This window comes from Aegilops tauschii, chromosome 3, assembly GCF_002575655.3.
Source record: "Aegilops tauschii subsp. strangulata cultivar AL8/78 chromosome 3, Aet v6.0, whole genome shotgun sequence".
In the NCBI taxonomy this organism is placed as follows: domain Eukaryota; kingdom Viridiplantae; phylum Streptophyta; class Magnoliopsida; order Poales; family Poaceae; genus Aegilops; species Aegilops tauschii.
The window spans coordinates 420957433-420979142 of record NC_053037.3 but is presented as its reverse complement, the minus strand read 5'-3'; positions in this window follow the sequence as shown (position 1 = coordinate 420979142).

Here is a 21710-nt window from a genome sequence, read left to right as displayed (position 1 = left end):
ATAGTATATGTTAAACGTAGAGAAAAATTAAAGGCCGCAAGAGGAAGCTATCTCCCGCTCGTCATAAAATATGCATTGTTCCCTCTCGGAACCACGAGCCTTCTAGTGAGTTGCTCCGGTTTGTGAGGGGTGTGTGTCCAAAGTTTCGTCAAACATGCCAATTTTTTACCACATCCTCTTGGTGGCATGACATTACATCAACCAAGGTTTCAAGTGTTTCTGATTTTTTTTAAATTTTTGGAATTAAAATGCCACATCACTCCATGCATACATATGATGTGTCCATGTCGTGAGACAAATATGTTTGAAAATTCCTTCTAATTTACTGCACATGGAATTAACTCGCACACAAGTACACATATATGATTTTTCAAACCGTTATGGTTAGCCGTTGCATGTAGATGTAGTTCAAATTTGAATTACGGTCATTAAATTGCTAGAAAATCACTTAAATGTCTTCAAAAGGTCAAATGACCCCTAGATTTTCCAAAATTTCACATTACAGTTGTAATAGTGCATGTTAAACGTAGAAAAAAATTAAAGGCCGTAAGAGGAAGCTATCTCCCGCTCGTGATCAAACATGCATTGTTCCCACTCGGAACCACGAGCCTTCTAGTGAGTTGCTCCGGTTTGTGAGGGGTGTGTGTCCAAAGTTTCGTCAAACATGCCAATTGTTTTACCACATCATCTTGGTGGCATGACATTACATCAACCAAGGTTTCATGTGTTTCTGATATTTTTTGGTTTTAAAATGCCATGTCACTCCATGCATACATATGCATGTGTCCATGTCGTGAGACAAATATGTTTGAAAATTCCTTCTAATTTACTGCACATGGAATTAACTCGCACACAAGTACACAAATATGATTTTTCAAACCGTTATGGTTAGCCGTTGCATGTAGATGTAGTTCAAATTTGAATTACGGTCATTAAATGGCTAGAAAATCACATAAATGTCTTTAGAAGGTCAAATGACCCCTAGAATTTTCCAAAATTTCACATTACAGTTGTAATAGTGCACGTTAAACGTAGAAAAAAATGAAAGGCCATAAGAGGAAGTTATCTCATGCTCGTCATCAAACATGCATTGTTCCCTCTCGGAACCACGAGCCTTCTAGTGAGTTGCTCCGGTTTGTGAGGGGTGTGTCCAAAGTTTCGTCAAACATGCCAATTTTTTACCACATCATCTTGGTGGCATGACATTACATCAACCAAGGTTTCATGTGTTTCTGATATTTTTTTAAATTTTTTGAATTAAAAGGCGATGGCACTCAATGCATACATATGATGTGTCCATGTCATGAAACAAATATGTTTGAAAATTCCTTACTACACATTGAATTAAGTCGCACACAAGTACACAAATATGATTTTTCAAATTGTTATGGTTAGCCGTTGCATGTAGATGTAGTTCAAATTTGAATTACGGTCATTAAATGGCTAGAAAATCACTTAAATGTCTTCAAAACGTCAAATGACTCCTAGAATTTTCCAAAATTTCACATTACAGTTGTAATAGTATATGTTAAACGTAGAGAAAAATTAAATGCCGCAAGAGGAAGCTATCTCCCGCTCGTCATCAAATATGCATTGTTCCCCCTCGGAACCACGAGCCTTCTAGCGAGTTGCTCCGGTTTGTGAGGGGTGTGTGTCCAAAGTTTCGGCAAACATGCCAATTTTTTACCACGTCATCTTAGTGGCATGACATTACATCAACCAAGGTTTCATGTGTTTCTGATTTTTTTTAATTTTTTGGAATTAAAATGCCACGTCACTCCATGCATACATATGATGTGTCCATGTCGTGAGACAAATATGTTTGAAAATTCCTTCTAATTTACTGCACATGGAATTAACTCGCACACAAGTACACAAATATGATTTTTCAAACCGTTATGGTTAGCCGTTGCATGTAGATGTAGTTCAAATTTGAATTACGGTCATTAAATGGCTAGAAAATCACATAAATGTCTTTAGAAGGTCAAATGACCCCTAGAATTTTCCAAAATTTCACATTACAATTGTAATAGTGCACGTTAAACATAGAAAAAAAATGAAAGGCCATAAGAGGAAGGTATCTCCTGCTCGTCATCAAACATGCATTGTTCCCTCTCGGAACCACGAGCCTTCTAGTGAGTTGCTCCGGTTTGTGAGGGGTGTGTCCAAAGTTTCGTCAAACATGCCAATTTTTTACCACATCATCTTGGTGGCATGACATTACATCAACCAAGGTTTCATGTGTTTCTGATATTTTTTTAAAATTTTTGAATTAAAAGGCCATGTCACTCAATGCATACATATGATATGTCCATGTCATGAAACAAATATGTTTGAAAATTCCTTACTACACATTGAATTAAGTCGCACACAAGTACACAAATATGATTTTTCAAATTGTTATGGTTAGCCGTTGCATGTAGATGTAGTTCAAATTTGAATTACGGTCATTAAATGGCTAGAAAATCACTTAAATGTCTTTAAAACGTCAAATGACCCCTAGAATTTTCCAAAATTTCACATTACAGTTGTAATAGTATATGTTAAACGTAGAGAAAAATTAAAGGCCGCAAGAGGAAGCTATCTCCCGCTCGTCATCAAATATGCATTGTTCCCTCTCGGAACCACGAGCCTTCTAGCGAGTTGCTCCGGTTTGTGAGGGGTGTGTGTCCAAAGTTTCGTCAAACATGCCAATTTTTTTACCACATCATCTTGGTGGCATGACATTACATCAACCAAGGTTTCAAGTGTTTCTGATTTTTTTTAAATTTTTGGAATTAAAATGCCACATCACTCCATGCATACATATGATGTGTCCATGTCGTGAGACAAATATGTTTGAAAATTCCTTCTAATTTACTGCACATGGAGTTAACTCGCACACAAGTACACAAATATGATTTTTCAAACCGTTATGGTTAGCCGTTGCATGTAGATGTAGTTCAAATTTGAATTACGGTCATTAAATGGCTAGAAAATCACTTAAATGTCTTCAAAAGGTCAAATGACCCCTAGATTTTCCAAAATTTCACATTACAGTTGTAATAGTGCATGTTAAACGTAGAAAAAAATTAAAGGCCGTAAGAGGAAGCTATCTCCCGCTCGTGATCAAACGTGCATTGTTCCCACTCGGAACCACGAGCCTTCTAGTGAGTTGCTCCGGTTTGTGAGGGGTGTGTGTCCAAAGTTTCGTCAAACATGCCAATTGTTTTACCACATCATCTTGGTGGCATGACATTACATCAACCAAGGTTTCATGTGTTTCTGATATTTTTTGGAATTAAAATGCCATGTCACTCCATGCATACATATGCATGTGTCCATGTCGTGAGACAAATATGTTTGAAAATTCCTTCTAATTTACTGCACATGGAATTAACTCGCACACAAGTACACAAATATGATTTTTCAAACCGTTATGGTTAGCCGTTGCATGTAGATGTAGTTCAAATTTGAATTACGGTCATTAAATGGCTAGAAAATCAATTAAATGTCTTTAGAAGGTCAAATGACCCCTAGAATTTTCCAAAATTTCACATTACAGTTGTAATAGTGCACGTTAAACATAGAAAAAAAATGAAAGGCCATAAGAGGAAGCTATCTCCCGCTCGTCATCAAACATGCATTGTTCCCTCTCGGAACCACGAGCCTTCTAGTGAGTTTCTCCGGTTTGTTAGGGGTGTGTCCAAAGTTTCGTCAAACATGCCAATTTTTTTACCACATCATCTTGGTGGCATGACATTACATCAACCAAGGTTCATGTGTTTCTGATATTTTTTTAAAATTTTCGAATTAAAAGGCCATGTCACTCAATGCATACATATGATGTGTCCATGTCATGAGACAAATATGTTTGAAAATTCCTTACTGCACATTGAATTAACTCGCACACAAGTACACAAATATGATTTTTAAAACTATTATGGTTAGCCGTTGCATGTAGATGTAGTTCAAATTTGAATTACGGTCATTAAATGGCTAGAAAATCACTTAAATGTCTTTAAAAGGTCAAATGACCCCTAGAATTTTCCAAAATTTCACATTACAGTTGTAGTAGTATACGTTAAACGTAGAAAAAAAAATTAAAGGCCGCAAGAGGAAGCTATCTCCCGCTCGTCATCAAACATGCATTGTTCCCTCTCGGAACCACGAGGCTTCTAGTGAGTTGCTCCGGTTTGTGAGGGGTTGTCTCCAAAGTTTCATCAAACATGCCAATTTTTTTACCACATCATCTTGGTGGCATGACATTACATCAACCAAGGTTTCATGTGTTTCTGATTTTTTTTATTTTTTGGAATTAAAATGCCACGTCACTCCATGCATACATATGATGTGTCCATGTCGTGAGACAAATATGTTTGAAAATTCCTTCTAATTTACTGCACATGGAATTAACTCGACACAAGTACACAAATATGATTTTTCAAACCGTTATGGTTAGCCGTTGCATGTAGATGTAGTTCAAATTTGAATTACGGTCATTAAATGGCTAGAAAATCACTTAAATGTCTTCAAAAGGTCAAATGACCCCTAGTATTTTCCAAAATTTCACATTACAGTTGTAATAGTGCATGTTAAATGTAGAAAAAAATGAAAGGCCGTAAGAGGAACCTATCTCCCGCTCGTCATCAAACATGCATTGTTCCCTCTCGGAACCACGAGCCTTCTAGTGAGTTGCTCCGGTTTGTGAGGGGTGTGTGTCCAAAGTTTCGTCAAACATGCCAATTGTTTTACCACATCATCTTGGTGGCATGACATTACATCAGCCAAGGTTTCATGTGTTTCCGGTATTTTTTGGAATTAAAATGCCATGTCAATCCATGCATACATATGCATGTGTCCATGTCGTGAGGCAAATATGTTTGAAAATTCCTTCTAATTTACTGCATATAGAATTAACTCGCACACAAGTACACAAATATGATTTTTCAAATTGTTATGGTTACCCGTTGCATGTAGATGTAGTTCAAATTTGAATTACGGTCATTAAATGGCTAGAAAATCACTTAAATGTCTTTAAAACGTCAAATGACCCCTAGAATTTTCCAAAATTTCACATTACAGTTGTAATAGTATATGTTAAACGTAGAGAAAAATTAAAGGCCGCAAGAGGAAGCTATCTCCCGCTCGTCATCAAATATGCATTGTTCCCTCTCGGAACCACGAGCCTTCTAGCGAGTTGCTCCGGTTTGTGAGGGGTGTGTGTCCAAAGTTTCGTCAAACATGCCAATTTTTTTACCACATCATCTTGGTGGCATGACATTACATCAACCAAGGTTTCAAGTGTTTCTGATTTTTTTTAATTTTTTGGAATTAAAATGCCACGTCACTCCATGCATACATATGATGTGTCCATGTTGTGAGACAAATATGTTTGAAAATTCCTTCTAATTTACTGCACATGGAATTAACTCGCACACAAGTACACAAATATGATTTTTCAAACTGTTATGGTTAGCCGTTGCATGTAGATGTAGTTCAAATTTGAATTACGGTCATTAAATGGCTAGAAAATCATTTAATGTCTTTAGAAGGTCAAATGACCCCTAGAATTTTTCAAAATTTCACATTACAGTTGTAATAGTGCACGTTAAACGTAGAAAAAAATGAAAGGCCGTAAGAGGAAGCTATCTCCCGCTCGTCATCAAACATGCATTGTTCCCTCTCGAAACCACGAGCCTTCTAGTGAGTTTCTCCAGTTTGTGAGGGGTGTGTCCAAAGTTTCGTCAAACATGCCAATTTTTTACCACATCATCTTGGTGGCATGACATTACATCAACCAAGGTTTCATGTGTTTCTGAATTTTTTTTAATTTTTTGGAATTAAAATGCCATGTCACTCCATGCATACATATGCATGTGTCCATGTCGTGAGACAAATATGTTTGAAAATTCCTTCTAATTTACTGCACATGGAGTTAACATGCACACAAGTACACAAATATGATTTTTCAAACCGTTATGGTTAGCCGTTGCATGTAGATGTAGTTCAAATTTGAATTACGGTCATTAAATGGCTAGAAAATCACTTAAATGTCTTTAAAAGGTCAAATGACCCGTAGAATTTTCCAAAATTTCACATTACAGTTGTAGTAGTGCACATTAAACATAGAAAAACATTGAAGGCCGTAAGAGGAAGCTATCTCCCGTTCATCATCAAACATGCATTGTTCCCTCTCGAAAGCACGAGCCTTCTATTGAGTTGATCCGGTTTGTGAGGGGTGTGTGTCCAAACTTTCGTCAAACATGCCAATTTTTTTTACCACATCATTTTGGTGGCATGACATTACATCAACCAAGGTTTCATGTTTTTCTGATATTTTTTTATTTTTTGGAATTAAAATGCCATGTCACTCCATGCTTAATTGTGTCTTAGCCATTAGACCAATATTTTTGAAAATTCCTTCCAATTTACAAACATGGAATTAAATCGCACTTAAGTACACAAAATATGTGTTTTCAAACCGTTATGGTTAGCTGTTGCATGTACGTGTAGTTGAAATTTCAATTACAGTCATTAAATGGCTAAAAATCACTTAAATGTCTTACAAGGTCAAATGACCCCTGAAATTTTCCAAAATTTGACATGACAGTTGTATTAGTACTACAAAATTTCTCATACATTTAAAACAGCATCTGTTGCCACTTTATTCCAAATTCATCTTTCACAGCTAATTAAAATTATCTACAACATCGCACACATTTGTTTTCTACGAACCGTTTGCGACAAAAATATCTGGGTCTATTTAAGTCTCCCTCCTTAAGCTTCGTCGGCTCGTCTGCTCCAGTGCCGGCAACCCCCGAATCCACGAATCCCGATCCCCATTCCCGCACCCCTTCTTGCAAAGATGACGCCATGGAAACGCTTCGTGAAGGCCCGTACGGTGGCGGCCCCCCCCCCCCCGAGACGGCTGCAGTAGTTGCTGCGACGGTGGCTGCGAACGCTGAGAGCGCTCGAGCTGCCGTCCGTGCCGCCGATGTCGCCCTGGCCCGGGTCGAGGCCATCCACGCCAAGATATTCCAGGCCACCTCGGACTCCAGCATGCAACCCACGTCTGAAAAGGCGGCGGCGGCCATGGAGCACCTGCTTCCTCATGAGGTCGCCGAGCGGGAGCTGGAGATGCAGGAGGCGGCGGAGATCGAGGAGCACCGGGAGGAGGAGTTGCGCATGGCCGAGGTCGAGGTAGAGAAGAGTCTGTCCATCGAGGAATCGGCAGTGGAGTACCAACGTGAGCTCTGTCGCAGCCACTACTACGAGTGCTACAACCTTGAGGGCGGTGCCGAGGACGAGGACGAGGACGCGGTCGACTTCAGTAGGGGGGACGCCGAGTCCACCAATGGCGGCATGTCGCCAGGACAAGTCATCGACGTCTCATCTCACACCGGCGGTGCATAGGCCGGCGCGGCAGCAGATTTGTTAAAATTATGCATACTTAGGCTTTGTTTTTAATGATGGTCTTTTGTTAGAGCAATGTTTAGGTCAACTGGCTCTGTTAAATTACTAAAATTGCTCGATTCAGTAAGTGTGGTCTGTCTGCTGTACGCTCTTTTGTGTGCCCAAATTAGCAAGTGATGTTAAATTATGCAATGACGTACCTCAGGAAATTTCCACCAAAATTTGAATTATCAAACTCATCCCATGCGCGTAAAGCAGAAGAATCGTTTGTGATGCACACAATCGTTCAAAGTGAATGGTCTGGCGGCACCGCGTGTGAAAGTTTCCCTCCACATTTCCAAAAGTTTGGCCTACCGCCAAAATATCTACCCCCGCCCCCTCCCCCCTTCCCCACCCCCTTTTCTCCCCGGCCACAAGTCAGATTTCCCCTGTTTCCTCCTTCCTTCCTTCCTTCCTAAGCTATAGCCGCTTCCTCGCTCTCGCCATCTCGCATCCTACCGCCGGGGTCGCCATGGTCTTCTTCAAAGACCTCTCTAGCGGTTCCTCCTCTGGCGATGACTCCTTCACCACCCGGGTATGCCTCTCTTCTCTCTCTCAGGCTATGACTTGGAATGAAGGATTTTTACCCGGCGGCCGATTTGAGTCATTTCTTCCTCTTGTAGCTCCCTAGGACCATCAGTGGCAACGAATGGAGCGGGGTGGCTGAAGATCTATCTGCTCGTTGTCACCATTAATCTCCATGCGTGAAGCTAGTTGCGTTTGAATCTGTGGACAGTGGGAGGAAGTTTCTGGCATGTGCAGAGAAGGTTAGACCCTCTTTTGTTGTTACAAATCATTTGTTAGATGTGATTCAGACACTGTCACGGTCCCAACCCATTCATACCACGCCTTCAACCAAACACATCCTAAGACAGTGTAACAGTTTGTACCTAGTATCTTAAATTGTTACCATCTCATCAGCGGTGCCATTAGAAAATTATTTGGCACCGCTTCAGTAGTTTGTAGAGCCAACTTTGGTCCACACATCCGAGCAGCCAAGCAGTAAAATACTAAATCTTTATGGCACGACGGAACTGGGCATCGGAGCAACTACGTGCTCCGGAGTCCGGGTCCCTGATTTTTTTCCGCTGCATCAGCTCGCCAGTGCAGGGCACCGGTGCGAGATGTAGCAACAGTTGTCTTTACTCCAGTTTTGGCATATATAGTGGACGGCCTTAGTGCTATTAGTTCTATGTTACTAAATTTGTGCATGTACACACCTGTTAGTATCAATTTGCTGTCATCCAAACAGAGTCGCTATGCTGTTGCAGTTATATTTACCTTCCTCATAAAATGTTCACTTTGTTATTTATTGTACATGAGTAAGAACTTGCAGCGTTGTTATATTTAATTATAGCTTCTGATGTTCCAGAATTTGGTTGTTGTGTCAGTAGCAATTAATTCATTTGCACATTGATCTTTTTGAGAAGATATGTCACAATTAACATGTTTCTTCAGTTTTTCAAAATAAGCATTGGTGATTTTCTATGTTTCTATAAACCCATTCCCCCTACAATTGTTATTGATCTAGTTTTAAATATTATAGGATGAACGTAAGTGTTCTTACTTGGAGTGGGTTGATCAAGAGTGGCCACAGTCTTTGAAGATGTGCCTAGCGAAGCTCTGGAGCATGTGTGAGAAAGAGAACAGACGTAGGCTTAGAGAAACTGTTGTCAACGCTGAAGAATATTTGAAGATGCGGGATAAAAAGTTGAAGGTGGAGAATGAGCTTGATTTTTTAAATCAGACTTTGCTAAGATGGTGTTGGAGGAGGCACTTTCCTAGTTGGCCCGTGCAAAACAGGTTCTTACTGAACTGAAAACAGAGGTGGATAAGACGAGCCTGGATGATCTCGATTAGGGAAATAAATATATTGTTCTAATATTGTTCTTATGAAGTTGAACAATCTATATGTTGTATTGTGTTGTTTTCATGTAGCTATCGTACTGTGATGTTATAATATATTTATGTGTCTGATATGAAATTGGCAAACAGCTGTTCGATATGAAATGTGAATTTGAGTAATACTGGAATTATTAATTGTAAACTAATAAACCTGCTAAATGTGTCATGGAACTTTGCAAACGGTTTTAGCAGTAAAAGCGCTTGTGATGGATAGCCCAATGCCACACAGTTTTCTTCATCTAATCGTGTGTGATGTAGTTGATAAAAGAAAACAGTTAACCAAGGCAGAGTGTGTGTGATAGTTACACCTTTCGCACACAAGCGTAGACATAAAACTGTGTGGGATGTACATACAAACGGAAATGTTTTCCCTGGATTGACTGTATGGGATGTACATAAGAACAGAAACATATTCCTTGGATTGACTGTGTGTGATATACATACGAACAGAAACATTTTCCCAGGATTGACTATGTGGGATGTAACATAAGAACAGAAACGTATTCCTTGGATTGACTATGTGTGATATACATACCTACGGAAATGTTTTTCTGGGATTCACTGTGTGGGATGTACATACCTACGGAAATGTTTTTCTGGGATTCACCGTGTGGGATGTACATACCTACGGAAATGATTGGGTTTCGATGCCTCGCCCGATCGCACACGGCCCCAGCCTGTGTCCCAGGAGGGCCTATTGAAGGAAATGTGCCCTAGAGGCAATAATAAAGTTATTATTTATTTCCTCATATCATGATAAATGTTTATTATTCATGCTAGAATTGTATTAACCAGAAACATAATACATGTGTGAATACATAGACAAACATAGTGTCACTAGTATGCCTCTACTTTACTAGCTCGGTAATCAAAGATGGTTGAGTTTCCTAGCCATGGACAAGAGTTGTCATTTGATTAACGGGATCACATCATTAGGAGAATGATGTGATTGACTTGACCCATTCCGTTAGCTTAGCACTTGATCGTTTAGTATGTTGCTATTGCTTTCTTCATGACTTATACATGTTCCTATGACTATGAGATTATGCAACTCCCGTTTACCGGAGGAACAATTTGTGTGCTACCAAACATCACAATGTAAATGGGTGATTATAAAGGTGCTCTACAGGTGTCTCCAAAGGTACTTGTTGAGTTGGCGTATATCGAGATTAGGATTTGTCTCTCCAATTCTCGGAGAGGTATCTCTGGGCCCACTCAGTAATACACATCACTATAAGCCTTGCAAGAATTGTAACTAATGAGTTAGTTGCGGGATGATGTATTACTGAACAAGTAAAGAGACTTGCTGGTAACGAGATTGAACTAGGTATTGAGATACCGACGATCGAATCTTGGGCAAGTAACATACCGATGACAAAGGGAACAACGTATGTTGTTATGCGGTTTGACCGATAAAGATCTTCGTAGAATATGTGGGAGCCAATATGAGCATCCAGGTTCTGCTATTGGTTATTGGCCGGAGACATGTCTCGGTCATGTCTACATAGTTCTCGAACCCGTAGGGTCCGCACGCTTAAAGTTTGGTGACAATCGGTATTATGAGTTTTTGTGTTTTGATGTACCGAAGGTAGTTCGGAGACCCGGATATGCTCACGGACATGACGAGGGGTCTCTAAATGGTCGAGACATAAAGATCGATATATTGGATGACTATGTTCGGACACCGGAAGTGTTTCGGGAGGTTTCGGACATTTACCGGAGTACCGGGGGGTTACCGGAACCCCCGGGGAGTATATTGGGCCTAATGGGCCTTTGTGGGAGAAGAGGAGGGGCGGCTAGGGCAGCCGCGCGCCCCTCCCCCTCTAGTCCGAATTGGACAAGGAGGGGGGGCGGCGCCCCCCTTTTTCCTTCTCCTCCTCTCTCCCTTCCTTCCCTTCTCCTACTCCAACAAGGAAAGGAGGAGTCCTACTCCCGGTGGGAGTGGGACTCCCCCCTTGGCGCGCCCTCCTTGGCCGGCCGCCTCTCCCCCCTTGCTCCTTTATATACGGGGGCAGGGGGCACCTCTAGACACACAAGTTGATCTGTTGATCTCTCCCAGCCGTGTGCGGTGCCCCCCTCCACCATATTCCACCTCGGTCATATCGTAGCGGTGCTTAGGCGAAGCCCTGCGTCGGTAGCAACATCATCACCGTCATCACGCCGTCGTGCTGACGGAACTCTCCCTTGAAGCTCTGCTGGATCGGAGTTCGCGGTACGTCATCGAGCTAAACGTGTGCTGAACCCGGAGGTGCCGTACGTTTGGTACTTGATCGGTCGGATCGTGAAGACGTACGACTACATCAACCGCGTTGTGCTAACGCTTCCGCTTTCGGTCTACGAGGGTACATGGACAACACTCTCCCCTCTCGTTGCTATGCATCACCATGATCTTGCGTGTGTGTAGGAATTTTTTTTGAAGTTACTACGTTCCCCAACAATGGTATCCGAGCCAGGATTATGCGTAGATGTTATATGCATGTCGGAGTAATGGGCCACGGGTAGCTTAACCCGAGTCCCTGAACCTTTCAAGACATCGGCGCCGGCTGCGCCCCTCAGGACATCAAGATGAAGCGCTGCCTTCTGATGGCCGGCTGGCCCAAGCGGCCGGCTGCCAGAAGGCGGCTAAGCTCCAGAAGGCGGCACCAAGACGGGCCGACTCCTTGCAGGCGGCCTCCAGAGAGGCCGGCTCCTAGTAGTCGGCCCGCGGCGCCCTCAAAGTCTGCGCCACCGTTAAGAAGACAAGACAGGGTGTGGCTACAGTGTAGTCCATCACCCCCATATCCAGGGACGGGCGTGGCAACAGTGCTCCGTACAGGCGGAGATCTCTGCCCGGTGCGGCACTGTTGCCACTCCGCCCTTGACGTCACTCCTGTCAGGCGGTGCCCTGCCCCCACGATGGCCTGTCGGTACAGCCTGCAGGCGGCGGGCCCTACCAGGCAGCGAGAGCCCGGAAGACGGCGGAAGCCTGACCAGTCGGATCTGAGGGAGGCCGGCTTCCAACAGGCGACCCATTCCTTCCTCGGGACCCGTGCGCCATTAACCAGATGAGACACGGTGTGGCTACAATGATCTGCCACCAGGCGGCGGGTGAGGGAGTCCTGGACTAAGGGGTCCTCGGGCGTCTGGCCTGTTACTCATTGGGCCGGACTGATGGACTATGAAGACATGAAGACTAAAGACTATACCCATGTCCGGATTCGACTCTACTTGGCGTAGAAGGCAAGCTAGGCGATTGACTATGAAGATTCCCTCTTATGTAACCGACCTCATGTAAACCCTAGATCTCTCCGGTGTCTATATAAACCAGAGAGCATAGTCCGGATAGGACAGATTCATTACCATCTGCTCACAGGCTAGACTTCTAGGGTTTAGCCATTACGATCTCGTGGTAGATCAACTTTTGTAACACTCATATTCATCAAGATCAATCAAGCAGGAAGTAGGGTATTACCTCCATAGAGAGGGCCCGAACCTGGGTAAACATCGTGTCCCCCGTCTCCTGTTACCATCGATCCTAGACGCACAGTTCGGGACCCCCTACCTGAGATCCGCCGGTTTTGACACCAACATTGGTGCTTTCATTGAGAGTTCCACTGTGCCATCGACGAAAGGTTTGATGGCCCCTTCAATCGTCAGTGATGACGTGATCCAGGGAGAAACCTTCCTCCCCGGACAGATCTTTGTATTCGGTGGCTTCATACTGCGGGCCAATTCGCTTGGCCATCTGGAGCAGATCGATAGCTACGCCCCTGGCCATTAGGTCAGATTCGGAAGCCTGAACTACGTCGCAGACATCCGTGAAGACTTGATCTTCGACGGATTCGAGACCGCGGCAACCGCTCCCCTTCGCCCCGATGAACATGGCTTAAACCGGTCATCGGGCCGCATCCAGGAGATAGCTCCTGTAACAACTCTGGCCTTAGATCCGGAGCAGATCAAGTCGTCCGAAGATTGGAAACTCAACCCCATCACGGGGGCTACCAATTCGGAGGCGTTGGAGCCGCATGCAGATTCCACTTCGTACGATACTGGCATCAACGGAACCCCGGACTTGTCTCCGGTATTGAGTTCCGAACCCTGCGAGCCCGCGGATACCGAACTCGATTGGCTATCGATCTTCATGTTCAGCGCCGCGGATATCTTCCAACACTCGCCCATGGGCGACCTACTAAACTCACTAAAAAACCTATCCCTGGCAGACGGCTCGTCGCTGAACTATGTTCGGTTCGACCTTACGGCGGATGATGGAGAATTTTGCTTCCCACCCACCACCCACTTCATAGCCACCGCCGAAGACCCAACCAACACGCCTAACCCCTGCACCGAAGACATCGACAGTCTGGATGACGATGAGGGGAAAAGCCAGAGCTTACTATTCGCTAGACACGGGGCGACCACTTCCTGGTATGACGTGTGTATGGCAGACACACCCAACGACGATCTCGACGATGACAAGGAGGATCCAGTCAAGGATAAGCCTCCTGGTACACAGTCCGAACACCGGCGCCCCCGGCGCCACTCTCAGTTACGTCACTCAAGAGAAAACAATACCAGCATCGGAGGTGATAATACTCCGGATAACAAAGACCCTGTTGAGACAGGATCCGAACAGGAGGACCAGGAAAGCGGACATGATAGCCCTAATGAACATGCCACCTACAGAGACTCGGAGGATAGTAATTATCTTCCACTCTCGGAGGAAGAAGAGAGCCTCGGCAACGAGAAATTCATCGTGCCTGAGGAACCTCTAGAACAGGAGCGCTTTAAACGCCGGCTCATAGCCACTGCAAGGAGCCTAAGGAGGAAGCAGCTGCAGCTTCAAGTAAGACAAGATTCGCTCAACGATAGATGGACCGAAGTCCTGGCCGCCGAAGAATACAGTCTTAGCGTCCCAGACAAAAGCCACCGCAATAGTAGGCGGCTCCCTCAACACGATGGTAAAGCTTTGGAGCCCACACCACCATCGAATAAGCCGGTAGGCCGACCATAGTTCGGTCTGGGCAAAGCAGCAGCCCCTGCAGAGCACCATACCAACCCATCCGGCCGTCGAAGCAAGAATAAAGAAGCTCGGGGGAACACTCGCGACATCCAACAAGACCTAGAGGGTAGAGCAGGACACACAAAATCAACACACAGATCGCGGAGACATGCCCCGGCCAGTAATAACGGTTATATATTCGGACACAACAGACCCGAGCACGCTCGATCCGAAAACCGTAAGCGGAGTCCGCCGGAGGTGCTTCATAGTGTGGCCCAACATAGAGGAGCCACACACCCTCTTTGCTTCACCAACGAGGTAATGGAGCATGAATTTCCAAACGGGTTTAAACCCATCAACATCGAATCATACGATGGAACAACAGATCCAGCAGTATGGATTGAGAATTACCTCCTCCATATCCACCTGGCTCGCGGAGACGACCTTCATGCCATTAAATACTTGCCTCTCAAGCTTAAGGGGCCAGCACGGTACTGGCTAAACAGTCTGCCAGAAAATTCTATTGGCAGCTAGGAAGACTTGGAAGATGCCTTTCGTGACAACTTCCAAGGAACATATGTCCGGCCACCAGATGCCGATGACTTAAGTCATATTGTCCAACAACCCGACGAGTCAGCCAGGGAACTCTGGACTAGGTTCCTAGTCAAAAAGAACCAAATCGTCGACTGTCCGGATGCGGAAGCCCTCGCGGCCTTCAAACATAGCGTCCGGGATGAATGGCCAGCACGTCACCTCGGCCAGGAAGGACCTAAATCCATGACAGCCCTTACCACTCTAATGACTCGCTTTTGTGCGGGAGAAGACAATTGGCTCACTCGCAGAAGCAACAACGCCAGCGACCCGGGCACTTCCGAAATCCGAGACGGCAACGGCAAGCCACGACTAAATGAGCATAACAGTCGCATCAACAACGAAAGATTGCATGACACAGCGGTCAACGCCGGATTTCACAATCCGAAACCCGGCCAATGGAAGAAGCCATTTAAGGCAAACAGGACGGACCATCCGCCCTTGACAGGATATTGGACCGACCTTGTCAGATTCACGGCCACCCTGATAAGCCAGCTAATCATACCAACAGAAACTGTTGGGTCTTCAAGCAGGCAGGCAAGCTTAATGCCGAATACAAGGGGAGAAGGCCACCAAGCAATAAAGACGACGACAAGGCTCGCCAGCCGAACACAGGGGCCAGAAGTAGTTTCCTTCCGACGTTCGACCACTACCGGAGCGGAAATAGCAGTTCGGCTTCCGCCACCCACCCACTATGACGGCAGGTTTCACACCACGCGTACATCACTACGCGCTCAAGATACCATGGGCATCGGTGGAAGCACAATACGGACAACCCTGCGAACATTCCCGTAACGCTTTTTTATCCATTTTCTTTATTTTCCTTTATTATAAACAGGTGACCGACAGGACTGCATATACAACGGACTCTGTCAGAGTTCAGATCCGTACAGTCACCTAAGGGGTTACTTCAGTCAAGAACTCCCCTCCCAGAGGACGGGCGATGCAGACGTGCGACAGGAGGTCCAAAACATCTTTTTGTAGACCGCACTCTTTATTTTTGAGCCTGTACTATGCCTTTTTCCTCCGTTCCCGACCCCGAGCATGTCAAATAGCCGGATTGTGGTTTTCTCTTCTTTATATATATGAATTTATCATTGGCTTATTGCTCCACTCCCAGTAAACTTCATCCGAACTAATCTTCTATACTCTTTTTTCAATTAGTACGGCCGTAACGGCGGTGTTACAAGACGCACCTCGGCATAACCTGCCAGGGGCTCAGTATGGGAAAAATGAGTCACCAGTAAAAGCCCGAATAGCTCTATAGCGTACTTCGGCGTCGCAAGTTTGGCCTTATATGCATCAGCTCCAAATCATTGTCTTTGTTCAATAGTTGGGTTGCCCGGCTCCTGTGCTTGCTACCCTACGTTCCGCTCTATCGGCTAGGGTAGTAAAGGGAGAACTACTGCGATTGTGCCCTGGCTTTGACCGGATGAGCACCTTAGTAGAGAAAGCCGAAAACTGACTGTCATGATGCGGCGAGAGCTGGTCAACCACTTGACGACTTATTCGAATCTTTAGCGATTCTCCGTGTTACACGAAGGATATTTTTTTAGATCAAAACATCTAAGGCACCGTATTATAATACGCCGCATACATACCAGGGGCTATGTCGTAGCCCCACCATAAAACTCCCATGGCTAAGTGAAAGTGTTAATGCCCTATAGTCAGATTGCCTGGTTCGCCGCATTATCACGTACTTTATGGACCAAGACGTTGGATAAAGAGTGATTCAATGCTTTTCCGAACACCCCTGTATTTCCTACGAGGGGGATGAAGCCGACGACGGAAAACTTTCAGATTATACTAAAACGGCCGCACAGGAGGAATTCAAGCTTTTACACAAAATATAAATAGACTAACTATAAAGTTGTTTGTTACAACCATTATACAAATTACTCGAACATTATGTATTTCGAGCATTGACCCTCTACCAAGCGGGCGGCCTCTAAGACGTCTTCAAAATAGTGCTCCGGCTCATAACGGTCCTTGCCCTTGGGTGGACTCCTCGCCGCAACATCGATGGCCTTCATCTTTCCCCAAAATGTTTTGACTCGGGCAAAGGCCAGCCGTGCACCCTCAATGCACGCCGACCGCTTCACAGCGTCGATATGTGGCACCGCGTCGACAAGCCGCCACACCAGGCCAAAATAACTACTCGGAATAGGCTCACTTGGGCACAACCGGATTATGACGTTATTCATGGCGTCGCCGGACATCCTATGCAGCTCGGCCCACTGCGACATCTGTTCATTCAGCAACAGAGGGCGCTTCGACGCGCCGAATTGCGATCAGAAAAGCTTCTCCGTTGCATACCCCTCTTACGCCTGAGAAAACTGCACCGCATCGGAAGAACTCTTCGGCAAGTCTAAAAATTTGTCCGGAGAACTCCATACTTGGTTAAGCTGAGCATAGTTCGGATCGCCGAACTTAGACTGTAGCAAAAAGGGCTTGCCGGCCACAATCTCCCTAGCTTGCCGGATCTCCTCACGGGCTGCTCTAGATTCAGATCGCGCCTCTCTCGCCTCTCGTAAGGCCTTGTCAAGTTCAGCCATTTTGGCTTAATTTTCCTTCTCCAGAAGTTTACAGCGGCCAGCCGCATTCTCTAACCCGCGCACCATGGTGGACATGGCCTCCTTGTCCTGGCGCCGCGTGGCTTGTTCGGCCTTCAATTCAGTCGATGCCTTTCCGGCAGCCGCATTACTAAACCGGGCCTGTTCCTTGGCCCGGGAAAGCTCCGCCCGAAGGGCTTCCACGGCGGCAGCACCATCTGCATTGATGCACATTTTATGTCAAACTCTCTTCAGAGTCATGCTTACATTATAAGCACATTGGTGTAAGGAACGCTCGAAAATATATACCTTGCGAGTCGTCAAGACACCTGTTGATCAAGGCAATGTCATCCTCTGCAATATCCAGCTTTCGCTGCAGTTCGGTTACCTCCGAATTTCAGGCAGCGGCAGGAGGGGAGACAGCCTGCATTCCAAATTAAACCAAGGTTAGTACCTGAAAATATATTTTCGATCCTCCGATCACTTCCTTTGGAAGGCGATCCGAGTCTCAGGGGCTACGACATACACAACAGGTGCATTCTGTCAATATTGTTCAATTGGCAACATTACATCACAAACCTCAAAACCTCTCAGAAGGCTCGTAAAGGCCTCGTTCAACCCGCTCTTCGCGGATACGACTTTTTCGACCACTGTAACCATTAAGGCACGGTGTTTCTCTGAAACGGACGCTCATCGCAGCATGTCCGTCAGCGTCTCCAGCACTCCTGGGTCTTCAGACACCGCTGCCGGAGCACGACATTCCTTTGAAGGAATCCGCTTACCCGCCTCAAGCATTATCTCCGGCTGTAAACCGTACAGTTCGGGGCCGTCATTTTTTATCCCCGAACCCTGAGTCATAGAGGCACCACCTTTGGGTAACTCCCTCCTCATTTCCTGCACCACTTGCCAGTCAAGGGGAGCCCTCCGGGACAACACTTCAGAATTATCCGCCCTGTTGGGCGAGGAGGCCGGAGACGGCGTTTCACTCTCCATCATCTCTGGAAGAAGATCTCCCGAGGAGGAAGACGATGAAGAAACACCAGGCATTAACCTGCAAGGACGTACATGTATCGGAGGATTACTTCAGTAATGAGAAGGGAATGGGGTATGATCAAAATACCCCGCCGCAGTTACGGTTTGGCCGGAGGTTTGTCCTCCTCGCAAGGCTCTACATCGGCATCGCTTGCTCGGCCCAAGTCGCCCGACGATGGCGTCTTCCCTTTCTTGGAAGGTTTCCCCTCCTGACCTCCGGAAGCGGCCCTCTTCTTGCCATGAGGGGCCCCCTCTGCACCTTTGCCCCTGGGCAAAGGGGTTTCGGTTCCCCCGAACACAGCATCTAATTTGTCCTCGGGGCAGGCATCACCTCTGGGCTCCTTGCTCTCGCCCGCCTCTGCGGACACCTGGTGCGGTGTCGGAGTCAGCATTCTCGTCAGCAGAGCGGTCGCAGAATCCTCGGGAAGGGGCGCCAGACACCAGATTAATACCGCTTTCTTTATCCGGTCCTGCGTAGGGACGGATTGCTCAGTATCTTGTCAAAAGATGTTGGAATAAAAGGTGTTCGGAGATAGAATACTTATCGAAGTGTCCGGATGATTGCAGTCGAGGCCGATGTCTTCAGTGGTGTCCGGCCATTGCTCCCGCTCCCCGAAATATAACTTCCACATTCCTTCGTGTGTAATGTCGAAGAAGTGCTGAAGAGTGTGCCGCCCTTCTGGATTAAACTCCCACATACGGAGAGGTCGCCGCTGACATGGCAGGATCCGGCGGACTAGCATTACTTGAACAACCTTCACAAGTTTGATGCCTCTCTCGGTAAGGCTTCGGATGCGACTTTGCAGAGTATGCACCTCATTAACGGATCCACAGTCCAATCCCTTGTTGATCCATGAAGCGAGCTGAATTGGAGGGCGGGTCGGAAAGCAGGCGTAGCCACCCACTTGGAGCCCCGCGGCTCGTTGACATAAAACCACCCCTGCCGCCATAGGTCGGAAGACTCGGCGAAAGATCCTTCAAACCAAACCGTGCTGGCAAGCTTGCTTATTGTAACGATGTCGCACTCTGCCTGCTCCTCCTCCGCCACCACGGCCTCACACCAAAGGTCTTGAGCCACAAACCAAAGTGCCGAGGAGTTTGGAGGAAGGCCTCACACGTGACGATGAATGTCGAGATGAGAAGAATGGAGTCTGGGGCCAAATCGTGAAAATCCAATCCATAGTAGAACATGAGCCCCCAGACGAAGGTGCTAAGCGTGAACCCTAACCCATGGAGGAAGTGGGACACAAATAATACCCTCTCGCCGGATTTAGGGGTGGGAATAACCTGCCCCTCGGCGGGAAGCCGATGAAGGATTTCTGGGGTTAGATACCTCGCCGCGCGGAGTTTCATGATATCCTCCTCCTTGACAGAAGAGGCTACCCACCAGCCTGAACGGCTGAACCCGGACATGATTGGGGCTGGTGGTGATTGGAACTCGAGGTGGTTGGGATTGAGGAAGAAGCAAGCGCAGAAGGGAAAGGCAGGTCCGGGTCCCTATATAAAGGCCCGGAATATCGAACGTCCCCTCCTGGGTCTCGAAACTTACCTATCCTCAAAGAGTTGTACCCAGGGGATGGTTGGGTTACCCATACCTACATTATTGAAAATCCTGTGGATTAGGGGACACGATCTCTGCTTTGACAAGACGTGCCAATAAAACCGCTTCCCGAGACGTGGGCGACGGGCTTGCCAACGGTTGGAAATAATAACCGGGCAGGCGTGATGTAGTGTCATAAACAGTTGTCGGCAGATTGGACTCGTGGAGTATTGTATTTTCTGCAATTATATACACAGGTCCGGATACAATCATCACATCCGAAGACTATCTTGGGGTTCGGAGAAGGGGAACCCGCCTTGCAATGCCGAAGACAATCCGAGAGCCGAACACATCGTCATTGAAGCCAGGTTCAGGAGCTACTGAGGGAGTCCTGGACTAAGGGGTCCTCGGGCGTCTGGCCTGTTACTCATTGGGCCGGACTGATGGGCTATGAAGACATGAAGACCGAAGACTATACCCGTGTCCGGATTGGACTCTACTTGGCGTAGAAGGCAAGCTAGGCGATCGACTATGAAGATTCCCTCTTATGTAACCGACCTCATGTAAACCCTAGATCTCTCCGGTGTCTATATAAACCGGAGAGCATAGTCCAGATAGGATAGATTCATTACCATCTACTCATAGGCTAGACTTCTAGGGTTTAGCCATTACGATCTCGTGGTAGATCAACTCTTGTAACACTCATATTCATCAAGATCAATCAAGCAGGAAGTAGGGTATTACCTCCATAGAGAGTGCCCGAACCTGGGTAAACATCGTGTCCCCGTCTCCTGTTACCATCAATCCTAGACGCACAGTTCGGGACCCCCTACCCGAGATCCGCCGGTTTTGACACCGACAGCGGGACTGTAGCCACGCTCCCCTGACCAGGCATGCGTCATTAGCATCGCAGCTACAGTAATCAGCAGCCAGCAAGACCCGCGAGCGGCAGGAGCTTTCAGTCGGCTCCGTACCAAACCAGTCGACGGGGCCCACCTCGCGGCGATCCCCAGCAGCCGGCGGAGAAGCCGGCGACCAGAGACACTGACAACCGGGTCCTACACCCGGCCAGATTACCATTGTACCCCTGGGGGTAGGCCTATATAAACCCCCAGGGCACCCATGCAAAGCGTTCCCAACCTGTTAGAACTAGACTCGCACATAGAGAGAGGAGAGGGCAAGCCCTGCCTTCTTCCACGTCTAGCATACAGCTCGAGGAGCACCATTGTACTCACTAGTGCCTTAGTGATCATGCGGAGACCCCGCAGAGCAGGACTAGGGGTGCTATCTCCTAGGGGAGCCCCGAACCTGGGTAAAGTGCACCAGCATTCGTGTCTACGCCTAATCCCGCTTCCAGGCACCGGCAACGTTCTACTCGCTCCCACCATGATAAGCCATCCGTTGGCATATGTCGCACCCATCCCCCGACATTTGACGCCCACCGTGGGGCAAGGTGCTCCGTCTCCCGGAGACCTGTTCTGGATGGGAACCTTGTTCCTTCCTGGCGAACGCAGCCAGCCCGGCACGCCAGACGGCGTTTGCGCCGACGCGATGCACGGCGCGGAGGTCGCCTGCGTGGCGAGCTGCCTCGCCGATCTTGTTGGCGAGATTCGCCTCTTCGACGAGCCCGCGTCTGATGCGCGCACCGATGGCCCCGAGAGCCGCCTCTTCAGCCTCG